Below are 25,210 nucleotides of genomic sequence, written 5' to 3'. Positions count from 1 at the left end.
GACCTTCTCGCTTGCTATATTCAGTCTCCAATTTTCTAGGGACCTAGTGAGATCTATATATGCTTCTTCTATTTCCGCTGGTTGTGGGGAGCAAAGAAGGATGTCATCCATGTAATGGATGATCTTTAGCGTGGGATAGGTCTTACGAATTGGGTCTAGCGCTCGCTGAACGTACAGTTGACATATGGTGGGGCTATTTGCCATTCCTTGAGGGAGGACCTTCCACTGAAATCTGGCATCGGGTTGTTCATGGTTAATAGCTGGCAAAGTAAAAGCAAATCTTTCCCTGTCCTTGGAGCTTAGAGGTATAGAAAAGAAACAATCTTTAATATCTATTATGAGCACTTTCCATTCTTTGGGTAAGGCAGAGAGGAGTGGCAGTCCCCGTTGTACGGGTCCAAGCATTCTCATTTGAGCATTTACTGCTCTCAGATCATGAAGCAACCTCCATGATCCTGACCTTTTCCTGATTACAAATATGGGTGTGTTCCATGGGGACACAGAGGGTTCTAGGTGTCCCACTTGGAGCTGCTCTTGCACTAAGCAATGAGCTGCTTCTAATTTTTCAGAGGATAGGGGCCACTGAGGAACCCATACGGCCTCCTCTGTGAGCCAAGGTATGGGCATGGCATCTTCAATGGCCCCTATGAAAAACCCAGGCCGTGACGGTCATTCTTTACTTTGGGCAGGATGGGCTCTATGTGTCCCTGTTGGTGTTTCCCCAGCCCCTTGCCAGGGATGTATCCCATGTCCATCATCATGCCTTGGGCGGGGGTGGAGTATTCATTAATGAGTTTGAGGCCTAAGTCTCTCATGACATCCCTCCCCCATAAATTGACCAGTAGAGGGAGTACATAAGGGGTGACTATACCCTCTTGTCCTTCAGGGGCTCGCCATTTCAATGGTTTGGCACTAATTGAAGGGCTTGACTCATATTCTAAACCTTGTAATGAATGTGAGGATTGGGTCACAGGCCACTTGGAGGGCCACCAGGTTGCAGAGATAATACTTTTATCTGCTCCAGTGTCTAGGATTCCCCCAAAGCTCTTTCCCTCTATTTGAAGAGTTAATTTTGGTCTGTCTGCTAAATCTAATACTATGAAGGCTGAATCCCAGTCAGAGGAGCCGAAGCCCCTTTCTCCCCTCTCCGTGTTGGTAGCAGGATAATTGGCGTGGAGACTAGGTAAAACTAAGAGCTGGGCTATGCGGTCTCCCGGAGATATAGGGTAGATTCCTCTAGGGGCCGAACACATGATTTTTACCTGTCCTTCATAATCTTGATCTATGACTCCGGGATGAACTACCAGGCCTTTCAATGCAGCAGAAGAGCGCCCTAGGAGTAACCCAATGGTATTTGGTGGTAGGGGGCCTTTAAAGTCTGAAGGGATAGGCTGAACTCCCATCTGTGGAGTCAACACTATTCTGGTGGTGGCACGGATGTCCAATCCCGCGGAACCTGAAGTGGCTCTCCTTGGGGGGCCTGGTTGTTCCCGAATGACACTTGCGTGCTGGTTGCCCCATATATTTGCGGGCCCTGGTGACGGGGGCCCCTCTGGGCGTTTTTTGGCAACTCTAAGGGTTTCCCTTCTATATCTTTAATAGACCGGCACTCATTAGCCCAATGCCTGCCTTTCTTACACTTAGGGCACAACTCAGGGGTCTTTTGGGTTGTTTGTTCTGAAGCTGGGCTCCTACACTCTCTCTTTATATGTCCTAATTTCCCGCATTGAAAGCATTTGATACTTCTGTTAGTGATCCTGGCTTGTTTGTGGCTCTGTAATATGGCCGCGGCTAGGCCCGCATTGGTGAGTGGCCCTCCTATTTCTCTACAGGCTTTCAACCAGGCATGTATCCCTTTTTGTTTCCAGGGTGTTATCGCCTGTCTGCATTCTTTGGTACATTGTTCAAACACTAATTGCTCCACTAGGGGCATTGCTTGTTCCTGATCTCCAAATATTCTGCCTGCGGCCTCTATCATACGAGCGACAAAGTCAGAAAATGGCTCGCTCAGCCCCTGAATAATTTTTGTCAAATTGCCTGATACTTCTCCTTTGTTGGTGAGGGCTTTCCATGCCTTGGCGGCGCACGTGTTTATTTGTGCATATACCTGTAAGGGGAAGGCGGTCTGGTCGGCTACCCACTGTCCTTGGCCCGTCAGCATATCATATGACCATGCAGGCTGTCCTTCGGCCGCGTTTGCGCGTGCCTGGGTCATGCTGATATCATGCCACAATGCCTTCCATTCTATGTATTGCCCCATACTAGAAAGGCATGCCTTAGTTACATATTGCCAGTCTGCGGGTGTCATAGCTGTCTCTGTTAATCTCTCAACTTGTGCTATGGTATAGTTAGCACTGACTCCATAAGCCCGAACGGATTCTGCTAACTCCTTAACTTGTTTATGGCTCAGGGGCTGGTGAGAGCGTACACCGTTATCCTCAAATACAGGAAACATTTGTCTAATTGCCTGAAGAGTATCTGGGTGGCAAAAGGAGAGTGCGCCACTCACATAAGGTGGCGGGGCAAAGGGCGTCGGGGGACACCCTGCTTTCATTTTTTCCTTGGTCCGCTTTTCAACTTTGCTGGTTCCCTTACTTCTACACTCTGCGGTTTTATTTTCTTCCCCTTCCTCTGCGGACGTTAATTCCTCCTCAGATTCCCTATTGGAGAGTTGGAGGTCCCTCAACTCTTTCCAGGGGTATTTACTATTTTCTCCGAGGTGATCGTCACTCACTTCTCGGGGCTCTTTCGCTTTTGCCCTAGGCGGGCTTTCTCCCTCACTCTGAGGTTTCTTTACCTTCGTTTTTGTGGCCTTTTTTCGGCCGCGCGCGCTCTCTGTTTCCCGTTCCGTTTCTGACATGCTCTCTTGGATATCTGTCAATGCTCTCTGACCTTCTTTTATTACCTTTTCACATCTCTCATCTTGCAGACAAGCTCTAATCAGTTTCCAGAGGGGCCTGGTGCCTCCCCTCAGGCTACCCTCCTCCTCCTCTCTATCAAGATCTTTCCCCAGTTTGTCCCAGCTCGGGATTGAGAGGGACCCTGAACAAATGAACCAGGGGGCCACACGGTCTATCTCCTTCACAAAAGATCCTAAGACTTTGCTGGAGACCTTCAAGTTTCGCTCTTTGAGAGCTGTCTGCAGCGCCGTGACTAATGACGGTGCATTCCCCATGGTGCCTCCTTATTTACAGAGAACCATCAACCATCATCCTAAAAAGCAGGGGCCTCTCGGAACTTACCCCTCCGGGCTTTCTTCTGACCTGCAGTTCTGAATCCTCTCCAGATGTCTGAAGGGTCCTCCCTGTGCCGGTGATGTTCTGGTTCCCGGGTTTCGGCACCACTTGTCGCGTGCCCTGTCCTCGCCGGCAAGAACAGCATGCAACAACAGCAGGATTCTTCTGCAGAAAGCTTTATTCTTCAGCTCTTTGTGAAACAAATGAGTTGGGCAGGACCCAGAGGGGAAGGAGAGGCTTGCTTATATAGTTCTCATGCTCTGACCTGGTTGGTGCGGCTCCATATGCCTTATTAGCATAACCATTTGGTGGGTCTCATTGGTCCTTATGCCAAGGCGCAATTAGCATGTAGTTTAGTGGTGTGGGATGATTTGTCATTAGGAAGTTCGGGGCCTTCCGGCTGCCCTGCATGGGGCGCTATTTTCTGAGCGCGGCTGCCAACAATATCCTCTACTATATCCTTTTTAATAAACTAGTAAACCTAAGTAAATGTTACCCCGAGTTCTGTGAGCTATTCTAATAAATTATCAAACCCAAGCCATTCCAACAAATTACCAAATCCTAGTTTATAGCTGGTCAGTCAGAAGCGCTGGTGACAGCCTGGACTTGTAATTAGAATCTGACGTCGGGGTAGGCAGTTTTGTGGAACAGATCCTTTAACCTGTGGGATCTGCACTAACTCTGCTTAGTGTTAGAATTTAATTGAAATATAGGACACCCAGTTGGTGTTGCAGAATTGCTTTGTGTGGAAAAATCCTCACACATTTGGTGGCCATTAGTACAGTATTCTGTGAGAAAAGGAAAGAAGAGAGTTTTTCCTAGACAACATCAAACTGGGAAAAAGACTGAGACATTTGGAAAAAGGGGACCCAAATTACTATTACTTGGCTCCTCTACAAAAGAATATGTAACATATATAACTTTCAAAAGGTTTAATGTTAATTCTCCCAAAATTAATTAAAAATGCAATGTAATACCAAACAAAATTCCTTTTGTTTTCTTTTTAGAACTTGACAATTGATCTTCTGGGGAAAAAATGCTGAAAATCCAGCCAACACATTTTTTTGTAAAAGAGTAATGTGGGAAAATTCATTTACTAGACCTCAAAAATGTACTATGAAGTTAAAATAATTAAGACAGTGTGGTATTGATTCAGAAAAAGACTGGTGGATCAAAGGAATAGAATAGGATGTCTGGAAACAGATTCATTGCATATTAGTTGGTACCTTTTTGGTTCTAAGTAGTACTTTAACTCATTCGCTTAATAAGCAAAACAAAAAATATAAAAACCAAACCATTTACATCCATGATCACAGCAGCATTATTTACAATAGCCAAAATGTGGAAGCAACCCACGTGTTGCCCAACAACACATGAATGGATAAAAAATAAAATGCATTGTATACACATACAATGGAACATTACTCAGCCGTAAGAAGAAAATTCTGACACATGCTACAACATGGATGAGCCTTGAATACACTATGCAAAGTGAAATAAGCCAGTCTCAAAAGAACAAATATTGTATGATTCCACTTTATGTACCTAGAATAGTCAAATTTGTAGACATGGAGAGCAGAATGGTGGTCACCAGGGGTTGTGGTGAGGGGAGAACAGGACTTGTCATTTAATGGTCATAAAGTTTCAGTTTGGGAAGATAAAAAAGTTCCAGAAATGGATGGTGGTAATGCTTGCACAACATGTGAGTGTACTTAATCCTACTGAACTGTATACTTAAAAATGGTTTAAATGGTTAAAAATGGTAAATTTTATGTTATGTATATTTTACCACAATAAAAATTCTATAGGAAAAATAGAGATGCACCTGGGATTACCAAATAACTAGAACCAAGAACTCCAACATAGCCCAGTCTCTCATTCCGTGTCTTTTCATTGCATTTCCCTGCATACTGATTTTATTTATTTTTACTATAAAATGTATTTCCCACATGGTGGAAAGCACAGATATCAAGTAGCCCAACTTTTATATAAACATAGGGGGTGATGGATGTGTTAATTAACTAGATGTGTGTGGAACTGATTTCACAATGTACACATATATCAAATAACCATAATGTGCATTTTGAATATCTTAAAATTTCACTTGTTAATCATACCTCAATAAAGATGAAATTTTAAAAAATAAATTTATAAAACATAAAATTTAAAGAAAATTTAAACAATGTTGAATATCTAAGAATAAATAAAATGAAATATATCTAAAACCTCTGCTTCTACTACTGAGGGACCTAAATAGACGTGGGGTTATACCATATTATGGATTAGAGGACTCACTCCTATAAAACTGTAAATTCTCCCTAAGTTAGTATACAGATTCAATGCAATTTCAATCAAAATCCAAGAAGGATTGGTTGTGGAAATTGTTAAGCATAATTTAAATTGCACATGGAAATGCAAAGGGCCAGGTATAGCAAAGACAATCCTGTGGAAGAACAAAGTAGAGGATTTGCACTTGCAGATATTAAGAATTTACAAGCATGTCGTTTTGACAAAAAGATAAATAGACCAGTAAAACAGCACAGTCCAGAAAAATGGACACTATGGCCTATGATTTAGTGTCAGTGTAGTACTTTTCAATAAACGGTGTAGTCAGTTGGCTAACTATATGGAAGAAATACGAATATCTACTACTTTCTTACATCACATAAAATCAATTTACAATGGGTCACAGATCTAACAAAGAAAGTAAGACAGCAAAGCTTCTAGTAAAAACAGAGATGCCTGCATGGCTTTTACAGACCAAGATTTCTTAAGCAAATCACAAAAGGTACTATTTACAAAGGAGACGGTTGAAAAGGCAGACTTCATTAAAATGAAGAACTTGTTTATTTAAAGTCATGATTAGGAGAAGAACATCTCATTGTATATACTAAGAGATATCATTGATATATCAAGGAACACAAATCCAGAAAAAGAAAGAACTACTAAAATAAATAAGAAAAAGACAAGCCAGTTTTTAAAATATGCACAAGACTTGAAAAGGTGCTTCACAAAAGAGGATTTCCATATGACTAAAAATCATAGGAAAAGGGACTAAACTTTATTAGTTATCAGGAAAATACAATTAAAACTATGGTGATATAATACTATAGAACCATGTGAATGACCAAAATCTTAAAAATAAAAATAAATAATACCAAAAATTGGTCAGGATATACAGCTGGTACTAGCTTACATTGCTGTCATTGTGATAAATTGGCACAAATTGGAAAACTTTTAAAGGTAACGTCACACTTATCCTATTAACTAGCAATTTTACTCAGGGGTAATGGTCAACAGAAATGTGTGTGTGTATATAATACATTATGTATAAATGGCATATATTAATATATATAAATTCTGTGTAATTTATTACACACACAACACCAAAAAACATGTACAAGAATCAAAACAGTGTTATTTGTAACACATAAAACACATAAAATGTGCATTAGCAGTACAGTGGATAACTTACCATATATTCCTAGAATAGAACACCATAGAGCTGAATCAACTATTGGTAACTGTAGTAGCATGGATGTTCATAATCATCTAGTACAAACTTAATGTTGAGTGAAAGAAGCTAGACAGTGAAAGAAGCTAGCTACTCAAGAAAGAAGTAGAGTACAAACTAATTCACAGTAACAGTATTTACACAGGATATTCCTTAACTCTGGAGTGAGAAGAGCAGATAATGAGTGGGTGGGGACAATAGAGGCTTCTTGGATGGAAACATACTCTGTCTAAAGCTGGATGTTGGTTACTCATATGGATTCACTTCATTCAGTGAATACTTAAAATGCACATTTATTTTTCTATATGTATATTATGCTTCTATTGAAAAGTTTGAATAGTTTGGGAAAAAAACAAGTATTCTTTATTCACTGATGAAGGGAGTATAACTTGGTAGAATCTTGTTTGAAAGCAATTTGGTAATATTTATCAAATGAATAATTTCATTTCTAGAAGTTTGTCCTATGGATATGTTCACTAGTAATAAAGAAAAGAAAGAGAATAATAAAAAGAAAGTAACTATGTGAAGCACTTACGCACCATGTACTCTTTTAGACACTTCAAATGTATTAGTGTATTTATTAATTCCAATAAACCTGTGAGATAGGTGATGTTATCCATTGTATCAAGGTATGAATAGCAACATTTCTTAGAATAGCAAAAATTAGAAATGTAAATAATCCTCAATGGTGAAATAAATAAATATTGGCTCATTTACACAATCAAATGAATGAGGTAAAGATAGATGGAAATAGGTTCATAATTTAGTACAAAATTAACACAGAGGTTAAAATGATTATATAAGAGCTCATTTTGTTTTAAAATCTAAAGGAACACACATACACACATGTAGAAATAAATCCAGAAGGACACAAATTAAACTTCTAAATTTGTTATCTTTGGGAGATAGGGTTGTGGGAAGGACTTTACTTTGTAGTTTAGATATTTCACCATTGGTAGAATGTTTTACAATAGCATGGATTATATCCATGTTTAGGAAAAGTCTTTTTCCAATTAAAAGTAATAATAATAATAAATTTTCATTTTTTTTCCATTCTTGAACTCAGTCAAACCTCAAGGCAATATGAATAAATTCAAGAAAAGAGTTCAACTTAAAATATCTATATATCTCAACACCCCTGCATCTAAATTGCTTCACATTTATTTCAGCCAAATACTAAGAGTAACCTTTAAATACTTTTCCTCTTAACACTAGCCAACACCAGAGAAACTGTATGTTAATGAATCTTTTTACATGCTCTTTATGGGAAAACTATGTCTACATTTTTCGCCTCTTTTTTGGTGATTCTGAATGGAAACTTTAATCCACAAAATTTAAAAAGTAGATTTCATGAAACAACACAAGTGTAAAAACCATTAGTGGCAACAGCATTTGCTAAATACTGACATCTCACTGTGTGATAGATCAAATTTAGCAGGGGTATCTAATTCTAAAAATGAAGGTATATGGAACAAAAATAAGAAGTCCTTGGCACCTAGGTCAAAAGAATTTCTTCTGAGAACACTGTTTTTTTTTCCAGCCTTACCTAACTAAAAAGGAATGTTTTGAAGAGTTGGATTTCAAAATAAGTGGGCCAAACTACAAGACATAAACAGTGCATTTATATGTACACAAAGTATTTAGGTAACCCTGTACCAGGAGAAATGTGTTTTAAAACAAAATGTTTAAAATCTCTCTCTCCCTCCTTCACTTTCTCTTTCATTAAGTCCTTCTGATTAAACAATTTATCAAGAAGATAGATTGCAAGTTCTGTAGTATTCGTGCCTAAAAGGTCAGAAAACTCTGGCAAGAAGGAGAAGAAAAAGAACAAGGAAAAAGAAAGAAATGAAAACAAGCAAGGGCCTTGAAGGAACCGTGAACATCCAAATCCTGGCATTAGATTTGGCAACAGGTGGATTTTCTTTGGAGGGTATTAATTTTGTAAATCAAAGCTATTAACACTGACTTCCTGGTTCAGGTCTGGAAGGCAGAATGCACAGGTCTCTTGCTCCAGCCCTCCCTCGGGGCTGTATTTCATCCAACTAGTCCCACTCCCTTCACTGGCACGTATTTTAAGTGCAAGGTCTACTGGCCAAGACCATTCATTTAGTCTTGACACACACTGCGCGGGAGTGTGTGTCAATGTTAATCAGGCCTTCCCAGAGAAGCATACAGGACTCTACCAAATGCACAAACCTGCGGTTTCCAAAAATGTCGTATGATAATTTTTAAATCTCAGGGAAATGTTTAATACCCTTTTTGCCTTACAACTCAGTTGGAAACAGACTGATTGCCATTCATTTATAAGACAGTTATTAACCGTTCTTTATTTTCATCTTACTCTTTCAAGATGTCTAACTCCAATAATCCTTGGACCACAATGGAATCGATTCATCATATTTAATATGTAGATTCTCCTACCCTCTTTCTCTGAGGACTGTTTCAGACCTTCTCCATTTTTCTAAAGCCTTTTTGATCCTCTGCCATCAGTCTAAGGCCCTGGATGATGCCAACCCTTCTACATCTCCCATCTACTTTGGCCCAGGTCTCCTTTCTCTCTCCATCATTCATTTTCTCCCCCATTCTAGGCACCATTGTTCAAAAACAAGCTAATTCTCTCATCTTTCAAAATCCTTTCTCAATATCTCCTACCCCTCCAGGTACTACCTATTTCTCTTTCCTCTTTCACAAAACTCTCCCAAGAGTTGTCTATCCTCACTGCACCAGCCCCCCATTCCCCTTCTCTCAACCTCCCTTCAAAGAGCTCCCACCACCTCCACCACTCCGAAAAGCTGCCTGGGTCCTGAGCACCAAGAATGTCTACACTGTTAAATCTGATAGACGTTCATCAATCCTCATTTAATTGGTTTGACACAACGTTTGACACAATCACTGTCTCCTTCTGGAAACACTTTTTGCACTCGACATCAAAGACAGGGCTACTCTTCTGGTTTCCCTCCTACCTCCCTGTCCACTTCTCAGTCTCCTTTTCGGGCTCCATCATTTCTCCCAGTAAGCTGGGTCTTTGCTCCGCCTCTCCGTATTTACTTACCTAGGTAATCTCTTGGCTCATGGCTTTAATATCCTCTATTTACTGAGTGCTCATATTTCTATTTCCTGACCTTGACCTCCAGACTTAAATATCCAGCTGCATACTTGACACCTCCAGTGGGTATCTAACAGACATTATAAATATAACAGGTCTATATGGAGCTCCTCCCCACCCTGCCGAAACCTGCTCACAGTACTTCCCACCTCAGCAAATGGCAACTCCATCTACCTACTGAATGAAATTTAATTTAGGGATATCCAAATGGGAAATATTGACTTATAGAGAAACCATAATGCTGTTGGAGGCCATTAAATCCTGGAGTCTTCCTTAGTTTCTCTTTTCCTTTCCCTGCACCCTTGTCCCCATGTTTGAACCTATCAGAAAACCGTGTTGGCTCTAGTTTCAAAATATATACAGAATCAGACCAGCAGTTTACCACCTTTGCTACTATGACCCTGGTTCACAGCACTATCAATTTCACTTGGCTTCCTGGCCTTCCTATTTTCACTCTTGTACTTCACTCACCATACTCTCATCAGAGCTAACAGACTGATCTTTTAAAACTTGTAGGGTCCTGCTATGCCTCAGCTCAAAACTTCCTTATGAATTGGCTCCTATGTCACTCAAAATGAACATAAGGAAAATCCTTACAATTTCCAAAAGCTTCTCTATTGGGTGCCCTTCAAAATCCAAGCTTCCTATCTGATCTCCTCTGTTTTTGTGTCAACCTTGTTTGACTCTGTTCCAGATAAAAAGGCCTACTTAGAGTTTTTATAACAAAGTTCATTCTAAGCTCAGGGCCTTTGCACAAGCTATTACCTATTGCCAGGAATACACTTTTTAATCTATAGATACATGTCTCACTACCTCTCCTCCTTCAAGTCTTCACTTGGTGAGACTATCCCTGAATCCCTTAGTTAAAAATTCAACCCTCCACATGCTTCGATCTCCTCTCCTCAACATCTATCATCAACATTTTCTACAACACTTACCATCATAGAACATTTTTTATAGTTTATGTTCAATGCTAAGTTCCATGAAAACAGGGATATCTGTCTGTTTTTGTAATTGCTGCACTTGAAATAGTGCCTGGGACACAATGTTTAATAAAAGAATTAAATGAATAAATATGGTCAGCTTAACTAACTGCCAGGAAATGTACTAGTTGCTAGGCACAGTACTGTTTTACTCCTCCAAAAGCATTATGTTTTCTCTATAAGTCAAAATTTCCCATTTGGATATCCCTAAATTAATTTTCATTCAGAAAACACACCAAGCCTTTTTCATTATCAAACTTAATGTCTCAGACTTTCCAGAATAAGGACCCTTGTTACTGAGACCCTCATAAATCTGCCTGACCACATAAAGCAAGGCATCTTTTTGTTTTCTCTTTTTTTCCTTTATTTTATTTTTTTTACTGAGATAAAATCAGCATATAACATATTAGTTTCAGGTGAACACATAATGATTTGATATGCATTTATACAGTGAAATAATCACCACAGTAAGTCTAGTTCACATCCATCACCAGACATAGTTATACATTTGTTCTTTCTTGTGATGAGAACTTTTCAAATAGATAATATGGTATTTTTAACTATAATAACCATGCTGTATATTATATCCCTATATTTTACAACTGGAAGCTTGTACATTTTGACCACCTTCATTCATTTTGCCTACCACCCCAACCTCTCCTCTAGTAACCACCAGTCTGTTCTCTGTATTCACTATGAGGTCAGGTTTTTGTGTTGTGTATTTGTCTTACTGTGTGTGTGTGTGTGTGTGTGTGTGTGTGTGTGTGTGTGTGTGTGTGTTTAAGATTCCATATATAACTGAGCTCATATGGTATTTGTCTTTCTCTATCTTATTTCACTTACCATAATGCCTTCAAGGTTCATCCATGTTGTCAAAAATGGCAAGATTTCATTCTTTTTTATGGCTAGATAACATTCTATTATATATGTAAATATCACCTCTTCTTTATTCATCCATCAATGGACACTTAGGCTGTTTCCATGTTTTTCTTGGTTATTGTAAATAATGCTGTAGTGAACATGGAATTCATATATCTCATTGAGTAAGTGTTTTCAATTCCTCTAGATAAATATACAGAAGTGGAATCGTTGTATCACATGGTTGCTCTATATTTAATTTTGAGGAAGCTCCCTACTCTTTTTCATAGTGGCTGCACCACTTAACATTCCTACCAACAGTGCATGAGGTGTTGCACATCCTCACCAACACTTGTTATTTCTTGTCTTTATGATAATAGCCATTCCAACAGGTGTGAGGTGATTGCTCATTGTGATTTTAATTTCCATTTCCCTCATGATTAGTGATGTTGAATACCTTTTCATATACCAATTGGCCATCTGTATATTTTCTTTGGAGATTATCTATTCAGAGTCTCTGCCCACTTTTTAATTGGATTGTTTGTTTTGCTACTGAATTGTGAGTTCTTCATATATTTTGTATATTAACTCCTTATTAGACATAGGATTTGCAAATATTTTCTCTCATTTGGTAGGTTGCCCAGAGCATCTTTTCTTAAAAGCATATCTACTAAGAAAACTCTACAGAAGAAGGTGAGAACAAACCCTCTACCTTCTTTAGAATTGAGTCTCAGAAGAACTAGATAAACAAACTGAATAACAATGCTATTGCCTTAATTTTCAATATGTGTAACTTGGGTTTTTATCTGATTTTTGGCACCAGGATTCCTATATTCTGTGACCTTCTTAGCAAAAACTACATGGCATTTTTCTTTAGGGAGGGTTCACTACATCTCTAGACTAGTTTTGAGTCACTTTTCAAAATCTGAAGGAAAAGTCTATGTAACAAAGTAGAAGAAACTACAGAGAACCCAATGCAAAGATTTAATGAGATACTCCTTTTTCTTTTTTCCTGATTCTGAAATCTCAATCCTGTGAGTAAAGCACTGTAAAAGCTAACTGTTGTTGAAACAATGGGCTTTGGTGGTGGCTTACAGACCACCTCGTGGCTGCAGCTGCTCTGTGTTCACCAAAACTCTTTTCTTCTACTTCCTGAGCACGCAGCTAGATGACACGTCCATTCCTCTTGCACTTGAAGGCATGACTGTGTGACTGGGCCCTCATGCATGATTCTATCCCATAGTTCAGGCTGAAGCATTAAGAAACTTCCCATAAGCTCCTCTCTGTTACCCACTTTCTGGCCATTAGAAGACTGTGAGCTCCTAAAAGGGAGTGGAGGAAAACTCAGTCCCTGAATGACCATGAGATAGACGGCTTGCTGATCCGTGAGCAAAAAATAACACTTCTACTGTGTTAAGTCATTGGGACTTGAGAGAGTTTATTACAGTAATCACTGTTACTTATCTCAATTAAAATACTATTAGAAACTGTGCTCCCTGGAGATGACTGGCACATAGCTCTATGAAAGGCATATCCTGCAGATATCTGGCAAGAGTACATGTAAAATAAACACACACAGCATCAAGAAAAGCTGCCTTTCCTCTGTTTTACTCAATGACTACCACAGCATGGCAGAGGTAAGACTTCTACATATTAAGATTTCCCAGAATTAAGGAATTTATTCTTAATGATAAGTTGAAATGACTTGGAATGCAGTTATTTAGTGAATAAGAACCTTTCTTCATTTTTCTAAGTCAAATTTAAGCTTCATTGTGTGCCCCTTTTATTCTCAACAGTAATGAATCTAAAAAGTGTTTATGAATCTTTCTTCAGTGGTCAGAGAGATATCCCAAAAATTTCTCTGAACATCACTACCATACTATGACATATTTCCTCTTAAAACTATAACATAAATTCATTCACAGATATTTTTTTAATGTTTGTTACATCTAAAGTGCTGAAATAATCCTGGGGAGCAAGAAAGAAGAAAAATGGAATTTGCTCCTACACTTGAAGTTAACTTTGAAACCCCTCCATAATTCAGTGTTTTTTATGTTGTAATGTATGTTCCTATGGTGATCAAGAAAGGTGATCTAGAATTACACCGGGAAGTAGGAGAAGAGAGATGAGACAAAAACGAATGATGAAAGGGTGGGAACAGAAAAGGGCTCACAAAGAGGTGAGGTAGGATCAGCTATTAACAAATGAAGGCATTAACAAGATATTCTGCTATCAGCAAGATATCTGGCTATTAACAAAATAGTGTCAGTTGTAGAGGCTTCCCCACATCATACAGGTGTTGTCCAGCTCTGATGTTTCTAGACAGGTATTGTCTAGCTCCATGGCTGTTGAACTATACTTCAGCCCTGGAGTCTCTGGACCAAGACTGATGATCCTGGGAACTGGCCTACATCCTGCACCAGGGCTTAGAAAGGGCCTAAGTTAAGCTATAGCCTGTGAAGGAGCCCAGGCCCAGATGTTCTTGAGAGACAGGGCGGCTGGAGTCCAGCTTCTGATTCCTTACAACCCCCAGTGGCACTAAATAGATTGAGGTTTGTATCCTTGTTCTACTGCTTATGAGCTGATGATGTTATTTATTTAAGTAACTTCACTGCTCTGAATCTCTAGTCTCCTAAGCTGTAAAAGGGATAATCAAAGCATATCTCACAGTTATTACAAGAATTAAATGAGATGATATGTCTAAAAGACGCAGCACAGCGCTTGGCATACAGTAAGCACTCACAGATGATAGTTGTTTTATTATTTCAGTGCCTCATATATGTAAGAGCCAAGGTCCTAAGAGATAAATCTTTTATCCTTTCCACCAACCAGAAAATTAAAAAACAAAACAAAATAAAACAGAAAACGCCTCCATTATCTGTATGACCTGGTCACGAATTCATCTAAAGAATGTTCTGCAAATATTTTTGAATACATGAGATGCTTTAAAGACTTAACAAAAGGCCTTCATAAGTGAAGAAATATTTTTCCCTCTACTTTACAGTTATTACCAAATAACCGGACTCACTGACTCACCGAAACAACATATTCTGGAGATCGCCTTTGCTAACCTGAAATAACTTTGTTGAAAAGTCACATCATTGTGGCTAGAAATTAATTTTCAGTATCCAGTCAACAAAGAGAAGATGTTAACTCTTCAGCTGCTTCAATGTCAGGAAGTCTGTGTATGTGGAAGCAGTGGAGCAGCCGGGGTGGTGAGTGGGCTGTGGGGGGTGAGGCACCCAGAAGGCTCCAAGTGTTGGCTAATGATCAGTCAGCAGTCAGCGAGGGAATACTTTGTTTTGACCAGCCTGACGGGCTCTTCTAGTGCTTTTTAACTAGTTCTGCCTTCCTTTTCTTACCTCATATCCCACAAGGAATGGCTGATAATGAAGGGAAATGAATTTAGAACTCTTAGTACTTACCTCCCATTTGCAACCTAATCCTGACCTTCCCTTCTGCTCTTTCTTAGAGATCCTTACATTATAAAGCCTATGCCACATTCCCACTGCCACAGAAGTACAGTGCATTTATAAAAAGGAAGAGAAGTTTAAAATGACTTCTCTTAATTATTCATGTACAAAACCAGTTCTTTGTGAGTTACACCTGTCAGATCATTACCCTGAGATAAAAGCCTTTCTGTGTTCAGTAGATGTCAGTTTTCTCTACTCTACACAAGCGAACATTTCTCAGAGAAAACAGTCCCCAATCATTTGGCTCTAAATAAAATAAAAAAAATAGACCCCTGTCAAAAATCTCCCTAAAACATATTAGCTATTTGACGTTGGATGACACATTTGGGTTCCCTGGGGCTCAGTTTCCTCCTCTGAAAAGTGAGCAGGCAGAACCAGATGATTTCTGAAGCTCTTTCCAGACATAATATTCTGAGATTCTTCTCTTCAAGCGGTATCGTTCATTAGCAGGGAACCATGGGGACCCCCCAGGTAACCAGGAACCCCCACTATAACATCTGTTTGGTCATCTCCACTGACAGGAAATCTGTTGTCTCCTGAGACCATCCAATCAAACTTCCCAGTTATTTTCCTCTGAAGGTTTTCCCTTCTATTAAGTTGAAATCTATTCCTCATAAATTTATGCATATAGATCATGAAAACTGGATATTCTATGTAATTATACCTCTCTATCAGGGTTACTATGTTGGATTTAACTGCTCCCTTATCAACCCTTAAAGTATATATATAAATATAACCTTTATGTATTGCTATAGCTGAAGACTAGGGTCATTATTGCTTGAGATAGGTGGTTTTGAACTACATTCTCTGTACTTATATATTCAACTTTCCACATTGGGCTTCATTCAATAAGCATAACAACAATCATCTAGATGTTCTGAAACATATTCCTGTTTACTACAATATAGGTTAAACATCCATATAAATACCTGTATTTTCATGTGGGTTTTGTGTAGATATGCTTTAAGAATAAGTAAATAAGAAGTAAATGGTATATGGCATATTATACATTTATGAAGGATGATATTCAAATATTTAGAGAGCACTGTCAGATTGATTCAAACACTATTATCACAAGCACTTAGTAATAATATCTTTGAAATTAGCACATTAAAATGAGAGCACTCTTACAAAACCAGGTTTAAAGCTAATAAGTTCTATTCAGTTAAACTCAGTGAATAATAATGTATTCAATTTTGTTTTCATTTATTTACCACAGCTATAGGTATCCACAGCACCCCTATACATGCTGGAATCCAAATCCTTTCTCATTTTAATCATAAACGAATCATTTTTCTAGAAATCTGGATTTGTCTGATTGCTTCTGTACCTTCAAATCAACATTAAATTGTAATTTGTTATAAAGTCATAAACAGTAGAAAAACTTACTGAATGTCTTGATTCTAGGAAAGTACAGACTGAGCGCAGCAACATACATAGTTAAGCATTTAATATATCTTTCTTTAAGATTATTCATAAAATGAGGAGTTGCATTCTTACTCACAAATGGTACTGAGAACAGACCTCAGCACTTCTGTGTTTCAAAATAACCTTGATTTACAATAGATAGAGAAATTTAAAAGTATTGTATGAGTGTCTATGAAGTAAAAGGTACTGCCTACACAAAGTAACAAAATAACTTTGGCTATGACGTTGTGTCCAGTCTTCTCATGTATAAAATGGAAGTACCATGACCAAACTCTTCGGCCTGATAAGGCGTCTGCAGCTACCACAGGAGGAACATATCAAACAATACTGAAAACCCTAGAAAGTAACCATACAGACAATAAAAGAATAGTTTCAACTACTGTTATCATCCACATGACTATGATTCTTATTAGAATATTAACCTAAATATCTGAATCCCATATTTTAAAAAAGTTTAATCAAGAATTTTCTTGAGGACAAACTTTCTCAAGACATTTTAGAATTTCCTGCTTATTTTATTTCTAGCCAAAAGTACTGCAAAAACAGCCACTCTCACAATGCTTTCACACCTCTGTTTCCAATCCTGGCTAGACTCTCAAATACGAAAAAGATGTGTTAAGACAGTCAGGGGAAAAGTTCAATGGATGCTACTGAACCTCTAAAACAAACTTTGCAACAAAAGTGATGGTAGTTATTTTTTGGTAATCAGTTTGGGGTCATTTCCGCTATTGAGATGGTCAATCTGCCCTAATTTCTAGAGTTTGGGTGATTAAACATTTTTATTGCCTGTCATGTTTCCTTACATTTGTAATCCCAATTCCCAAAACTGAAATCCCCTATCTGCCTAAGGCACTGGACCATACAGAAGCATTCAAACCCTGGCACACTTGAAAACAGGTTCAAGGCTACATATCTAACATTCAGTAACTATAGTCATAGAAGCACTTGATGATAAATTATGTTTTATTTATTTTCTCTAATACCTACTATAATAAGAATTCATGAGAGACTCAAGAGAGTGTAGAAAGGAAATAAGGCCCATCCTGTCATAATGGAATAATCTCAAAGTTCAGGGATTTCCCTCTAGTTGGCACTAAGTTCTTGGAGTGGTAAAGGAGCTTATGTCAATCTTCTAGCTAAAGAGAAAAGAGCTTTAGAACATAGACAAAGGATAGGATGGAGACTAACACCAAGAAAAAGATAGAATTCCTGATGGTGAAAAATCCCCTCAGACAAAATGGAAACTAATATTCAGGTAGATTAATTTTAGGTATTTTGATGGTGTCATTATTTTAAGGGCCATTAGAAGTCAGTGAGTTATTTAAAGAGAAAGGTTAGAAGAGTTTAGGGAACCAAAAACTCACAATTTCCGGGAAACATAAAGCATGTGTCGACCCTAGTATGCCTTTAAGTGTATAATTATAAGAAGAAGGCTTTAATGCTTCTCTAGTCATGACAGCCAGGACCCTGTGTTTTTTTTACCTGAAAGAAGAAAAACAACAGTGAAATTAAAACCATCAAGTTCAATGCCATGGGCCAAATCCTAAGAATAGGTCAAACTCAGCTTTCTTACGGAAAGAAATCCAAAGTAAAAAAGAAAAAACAGAAATCTGAACTACTTTTCACAGTCTTCTGTATTTAATGCCAAGTCCACAAGGCAGCTTGGTTTTTAGGGGTTTCTTGTGAGCTGTGTTGAGCTCTACAGTCATCAGTGACCAAGCTGAAGACATGAGAAAAAAAGGGGGGGTGCAGAGGATTATTAAAAACCATACCTACTTAGTTCTTTATACTAATGTTTAAATAAACAAGTTTAGTCATGACAAAAACTTCATAGATGTAGTTTAGAGCCTTATATATTAGTTCTTCATAAACTCACATGTAAAATGCTGGGATTAAACAAAAAAGTTCATACTAAGCAATTTGAATATTGCCTTCAGTATGTCTTTCTGCATGTATCAGAAGGGCCATGGTTTAAAATTAGTGAATTTATTTTATTTTTGTATGCCATACAGACATATATAATAGGAAATACTTTAGGATTATGATTCAGAATATTTCTTCATTATCACACCATCATTCATAAATACACTTTTTCCTTCAGTATATACTCCAAAATAGAGATTTATAATGGTGTAGTTTTCCTAATGGATCAACTCAACCATCATTTTCTTAAAGATGATACATCTATTGGGATCAAGAGAGAAGGCTGTGGGTAAAATTGTAATGTTTCCAGAATATCTCGCCTGGCTTTAGTGCACCTGCACATCAACATGTGTTCCTCAGGGGTGGAGAATGGTCATCTCCATTTCAGTGGGTTATTACCTGCACAACCAAGGGCTTATCTGAACCTGAGAGGTTAGGGGGAGGTTTTGCTTGCCTCTGCCAGAGCAGGAAAGAGACGGCCCTGGACTGCAGTTTGTAAGCAATAAACAGGTTTTAAATTTTATTTTTCTCTTTGACTGATTTTGACTTCAGAGGTATTTTACCACAGGATTTCCTACCCCAGAGTTACAAAGGCTTAGAAATCTCATGTTCTACATATATTGGCCTTGTAGATTCACCTTTCAGTAGGCACTTATTATATCTACTGCCACGTACTATGCTGGACACAAAGATAAACAAGAAAATCAGCATGCATTAGCGGAAAGAGCTTAAAATAATTTATGTAGCATGCTGAGCTCATTGCCTGGCACAGAATAAGCCATCAATGAGAGTTAGCTACTGTAATGACAACAGTGCCAATGAAGACCCTTCTACATATGAAAACATCCCAAAATTTCTCTACTTTTGGTTTTTACCAATATACTGTGCTATTAATTTCACTTTTAATAACAACAAGCTTTCTTCCTGCCAGGCAAAAAGGGTCAGAGAAATGTACAAAATAACACAATACAATGTATGTTGTGATAAGAGAGGTAAAAACAAAGTATTAAGATCACTCAATAGTGGGTGTGGGCATGAGGAAAGGCTGCCTTCTTGTGGGAGTTAATATTTGATCTGGGTTTTAAAAGATAGGAAGTAGTTCAATAAAAGAGGTCAGCCAGATTACAGAATACTGAAAGGGAGTTGTCAGGAGATAGAGTGGCTAATCTTGAATGCCAGACTAAGAGCTTATTTTAGATGTTATTCACCAAGGAATTGGGAGCCAGTGAAAGTATTTAAACTGGGGAGTAAAATATACATATACAGTCTATACACATGCATGCATATATATGGGTGTGTGTGTGCATATGCATACACACACATATACATATGTACACACAGATATATATATCTCTGAGGTTGGGCACTAATGTCCTAACTAAAGTCACACAGAGCCATGAGTGTTCAAGATTCCAGGAGGTGGGAACAGAAAGCTCCACCAGTGCCTGGAAAAAACAGCCTCCAAACCCCCAATATTCCTGACCTCCCCACTACAAATTTTCCAAGAGTCCCAGCTCAGAAAGAAGGAAGCCATGTTTAGAAGCGATGATCCAGTTTAAGTGATGAAAGCTTTAGGACAACCCCACCCTGTTTTACAGCCCTGTTTACCTCAATCCCCTCAGGTTCACTTGCACGCCACCTGTCATAGCTCAGACTCAGTCAAACAGTTCTCAGAAGCTTCTGTGGGTATACATACACCAGAGCCCTGCACACCTTATGATGCTTACCTGCAAGGGGGAATGTGGGTAAGCTGTTTGTCCTGACATAGCCAAAACGAATGCACCAGGAAGAAGTGTTAGGACCATTACAGACCTGTGCAGAAATGAAAATGTTGGCAGATTTCTCCTTTATTCTTTTAACACAAAATCTAAAAAAGGGCAGCAATAGCTTTACATTTTTCTCTAACTAAAAAAAAAAAAAAGCCACTATGGTTTTACTGCTGCTTTTTAGCTGCCACCTCAGACTCAGTCAGAATTGCAGCATGTGAGACATAAAGGTTAGAATTCTGCAGTTACAGACTCTATTCTTAGGATGTGCCTCCATTTACACTGGCCTAGGATGATGACTAATGACAGTTGATGCAATTTACCACACTTGTAATAAATTCTTTATTAGCTAAAGTAAATACATTGTAATAAACTTTTTGTTTAGTAACCTGCAAGAATGACTTACTTCAAGTCTGCTTGCCTTACTAAATGCTAAACTCCATGACTATTGGACCTCTATCTACCCAATTCACTTCTATATCCCCAGTATGGTACTCATTCTATTGTAGTTCAATAAATATTTGGGAAATGATTATAGGCCAAAAGAGCTATCCTTATACGGAAATGGAAAGGAAGAAACAATGAGTCATTCTGCAGTTATGGACCTTGTCATTAAATAATATGAATCAGTCTCAGGATTATTGAGCTGGAAAATTGTTGACTTCAAAAATGGACAGGCACAGAGTTGACCTGATCTGTATCCCACACAAAACCAAGGCACCACATCCAATGATAAGCACTAATTTTTAGAATATATGTAGCTAAAGTCTTGCTAATAGTTTAACTTCAAACCCAAAGTTTTTAAAAAAATGCAATAAAATCTATATTCACATGAGTGTACACAAAGTTCCCAGTTAATTAAAGGAACTAATTAAAAGTATTACAAATGAACCCAATTTGTGACAGCCCAGCATTTGTATGCAGTTGTAAAGCATTGATGTGATTTTATTTTTACTTTTGTATTTTTCCTTTACTTGCTAGTCTGTGTCTTAAAATACATTGCCACACCTTCTAGTTCAGGGGTCTACAGACAGTATGGACATACTCATTTTTCATAGTTTTTATTCATTAAAATTAGTATATGTGCTTTCTCTGCACAATTCTTTCAGCTTTCATGTGTGCTTGAAAATATTCACATACCATTTTGAGTAAATACTTAAATTATAAAAGAAGAAGATGGGTGTGGGTCACTTATTGTCACTATTTGAAAAGAGAAGAAATTTAGTAAAAATTTTGTATATTAATGAAATGATTTGTATGTACTTTTTAAAAACTGTATCTTTAATGTTTATCAGCTTGCTCCACCACTTAATAGCTCTGTAAACCTTGGGCAAAAAATTTATTTGAGTGCCTTCTATACTATAAAAATATGTTACATGCCTGAAGGCAATAGGTTGGGTCAGATGATATCTTGATATGACTTGCTATCATTTCCTGATTTATGCTAATAGATAGAGGTGGAGTATAAAACTTCAACTGCCTTAATATATATTAGCAGATATAAGTGTGTGTGTATTGAACTATCGGAAATTGCTATTTTTGTACTCAGAAATCATCAAATAAATTCAGAAGTTTTCTGTAGTCCAACCTAATACATGCGGATACATATAATACAACTTCTACCAGATATTCTATTTATTCAACATACACTTACTTGGCACCCACTTTGTGTCAGGCACAAAGTCAGTTTTTAAGATACAAAGAGGAACAGTCCCTGCACTAGAGGAGCATATGGAACAGTCTCTTTCTCCCAGGCTGGGTGCAATAACAGCAATGTTTATTTATCATGCATCATGGAGACACAGAGGAGGGATTACTGGCTTTGATAGATTGAGGAGGACTTCACAGCAGACAGGACAGGGAAAGAGAGTTAAGGGCACTAAGGCAGCACAGTGGAGGGCATGGAGGTAGAAAAGGATTTGTTAGGGAATGATGAGAAGCTCAGAGTGACAAGCATATTATATGGAGGGTGTATTAGGGGTCCTCAGCAGGAGAGAAGATTGGGTTGTATTGTGAAGGCCCTACTAAGAAGTTTAGGATGTATATTTTTATAATGTAATCATCAGTTTTGATTTTGAAAAAGATGGATTTTAGATAGATAACCCTAGTGACAATGTGGACAATAGACTAAACTGGGAGAATCAGGTCTCTAGCAACAAGGTAGGAGGTTGTTACAATAGTGCAAACAAAAGACAGTAAGAGGCTGGAAAAGAGAGGGTGGATTTACAGAGATTTCTGGCACTAGAACTGACAGGATTTAGTAACAATACCAAATACATCAAATTTGGAAACTCTTAGGCAATTATTTCCTCAAAGCTTTTGTCTGCATTGTTTTCTCTCTACCTCCTTTTCAGACTCCATTTAAAAACATGTTAGACTTTCTAATACTGTCCTACAAGTGTCAGTCTCTGTTCATTTTTATTTTAAATTTTTTTTCTTTTTGCTACTCAGATTGAATAATTGCTATTATCTGTCTTCAAGTTCATTGGCTCTTTCTTCTGCCATTTTCAATCTGCTCTTAAGCTCTTTCAGTGATTTTTTTTCATCTATTGTATTTTTCAGTTCTAAAATTCCCATTTGATTCATTTTTAGAGTTTCTATTTCTCCATTGAAATTCCTTCTACTGACTTACTGTGATCATACTATACTTTGAATTATTATACGGTGATAACACTTGCTTTAAAATCTTGTCTACTAATTCCAGTTTCTCAGAGTAAGTCTCATTGATTACATTTTCTCTTTAGTTTGGGTGTCACTTCCCTGTTTTCTTCATATATTTGGTCATTTGTTTTGCCATCTGAATCTTGCAGAGAATATGTTACATTTTTCTGAAGAGTACTGATGCTTGGTTTATTTGTTTTAGCAGTAAGATACCTTGGCAACCTTAACCTCCAAACTCTGTTTGCCCCATGGTGGTCAGCAGCTGAACTCTGTTTAATCCTTTCCATCTGAGGTGACTCCTCCGTACCACACATGAATGCCTCGGAGGCCAACCAGATATTTGGACAGCGTCAACATGCACAACTTGGGGCTCTCCTTCAGCAACTCTCTTCTTTCTGGGATTTTTACCCTCTTTCCCCAGTCCCTACAGTAACCCTGAGTACAGTGCTGACTGGAGCTTCCCTCCGATAAAAAGTCTTAAATATGAGAAAAAGTATTAAACATGGGAAACTCATATGGCTATTTGGTAAAACTATTTTTTCTAAGAGCATGATTAATGAAAACTTTGGTATTCAACTCAGATTACCTCTGAGGAGGAAACAGGAGGTGGATAAGTATAGAATAAAAAGATACTGGTATTGTTCTAATTCTTCAGGTGATAGGATACAGGTATTCCTTTTCAAATATGCTTTATAAATTATTCATATTGACATATAATCTTTTGTATGTAAAGATTAACATATTAAAGTGTAGAAAAGGTATAAAATGGAGAGAGTATGGAAAAGATGAATAATAGCCTAACAGCAGAAAGGATATTTTGCTGCTATATTTTCAGCTGAATAAATACTACTAGGCAAGTTTATTTTTTTTTAATCCCAACTAGAATGATATTTAACCGATTAAGTAATCAGATGTCTTTTAGAATTGGTATGTTTTTTGGCATAATAAGAACTTTGAAAAGTTTTATTTGTGCTAAAAATGATATTCTGAGTAGTCATAAACTAGTAATTTGTATAAAACACATTTTTGATGAAATAATTTTGACCTCAATTTTACGTATGAATATCCTGGCACTTGAAACTTAGTAACTAAGCTTATTATTTAAATGGGCCCTCCCCTTTGGTTTGCAACTAGTTTGATAGACCAACTATATATTGTTATTGAAATAGAAAATATTAAAATCAATTATTCCCAGATGAGATTTCTGAGTTAAACCCTTTATTTCCTCAGTATGTTGTCTAAACTGATCATGTGATTTTTCTTTTCAAAATGTGTGCCGTTTTGAAAGACATGCTTTCCTAAGAAAACCATATAAGATTACTGCTAACTTGAAAAGTTACCCTAAATTTCTGTGTTCTTCTGAACATCACATGTTGAAAAAAAAAGCTATTTGGAGTCGTACTATAGGTTTCCCAAAAAATCTACAGAGCCTTTTTTCTAGTAATGTTACAGAGCTCATCGTAAAAGCAGCTGCAAATATTTAGGGAAATAGTCACAATTTAGGATGTAATTAGATTCTTAGTCAACAGGGTCAAGAACATACCAGACAATAATCAATATGCCAGGATTTCTTAGACCAAGGACAGAAAGTGAATTGTAAACCTAGAAAAGATTTCCAGAGGGGAAAAAAATTTTGTTTCTTCTACTTACCAAGCTTGTAAGGCCTAATGGGTCAGTTTCTCCAATCTGATGATACTGAAACACTAAAAAATAAGAATATTAGTGATTAAGAGCAGGAAAAAATGCCTATGTGGAGTAAAGTTGAAATCCTTCCTATTCAAGTGTTATGTGTGAACCAGATGGCAGCTTGGCAGAAATGTAAAATCATAAGCCCACCTACACTCACACAGTCAGCATCTTCATTTCCACAAGACCCCCATGATTTATGTGCACATTAAACTGAGGCACTCACTGGTATATATTAGGTAATTTCCAGTAAAGTTACGTAAAAATCATATGCTTTCTTCACGTTATAAAATTCTACAGAAATGCATATATGAATAATAAGGAAAGCCTAGAGAGAGCTGTTGCGATTATCTTTTAATTTGTCTTATTACTAAAAAAAAAAAAGACAGAGAGATTATTACATCTCCATTTTCTGGACACTTGTTTTTGTGAACTGGGAAACCAGAAAGGCAGGTGTTTCCCTTAGGATGAAGGACACATACAAGATCTTCAAGGGCAAACACTAAACTGGAATTATTGTTGTTAAAAATCCTTTCCTGTTGTAACTTTTTCTTAATTAAAAAAAAACAGTTATCC

General features: G+C 37.6%; 1 long non-coding RNA gene across 5 annotated transcripts in view; it reads right to left on the bottom strand.

Moving 5' to 3' along the window:
* LOC108398557 (uncharacterized) overlaps positions 1-25,210 on the bottom strand; it is a 137,909-nt gene that overhangs the window by 77,808 nt on the left and 34,891 nt on the right. For 3 of the 5 annotated variants that reach the window (XR_001853450.3, XR_005054748.2, XR_001853452.3), the window contains 4 exons: positions 24,599-24,651; positions 20,249-20,333; positions 17,963-18,080; positions 9,524-16,934 (listed from right to left, as the gene is read on the bottom strand). This is a non-coding gene — a long non-coding RNA (uncharacterized lncRNA). Of the gene's footprint in view, positions 1-9,523; positions 16,935-17,962; positions 18,081-20,248; positions 20,334-24,598; positions 24,652-25,210 lie in introns of those variants that run through there. The other 2 variants (XR_012124234.1, XR_012124233.1) reach the window with 1 other exon arrangement.

The sequence above is a fragment of the Manis javanica genome, chromosome 13 (genome assembly GCF_040802235.1).
Source record: "Manis javanica isolate MJ-LG chromosome 13, MJ_LKY, whole genome shotgun sequence".
NCBI classification, from domain to species: domain Eukaryota; kingdom Metazoa; phylum Chordata; class Mammalia; order Pholidota; family Manidae; genus Manis; species Manis javanica.
The sequence above is the reverse complement of the archived record's forward strand: the minus strand, read 5'-3'. Positions and strand labels throughout refer to the sequence as shown.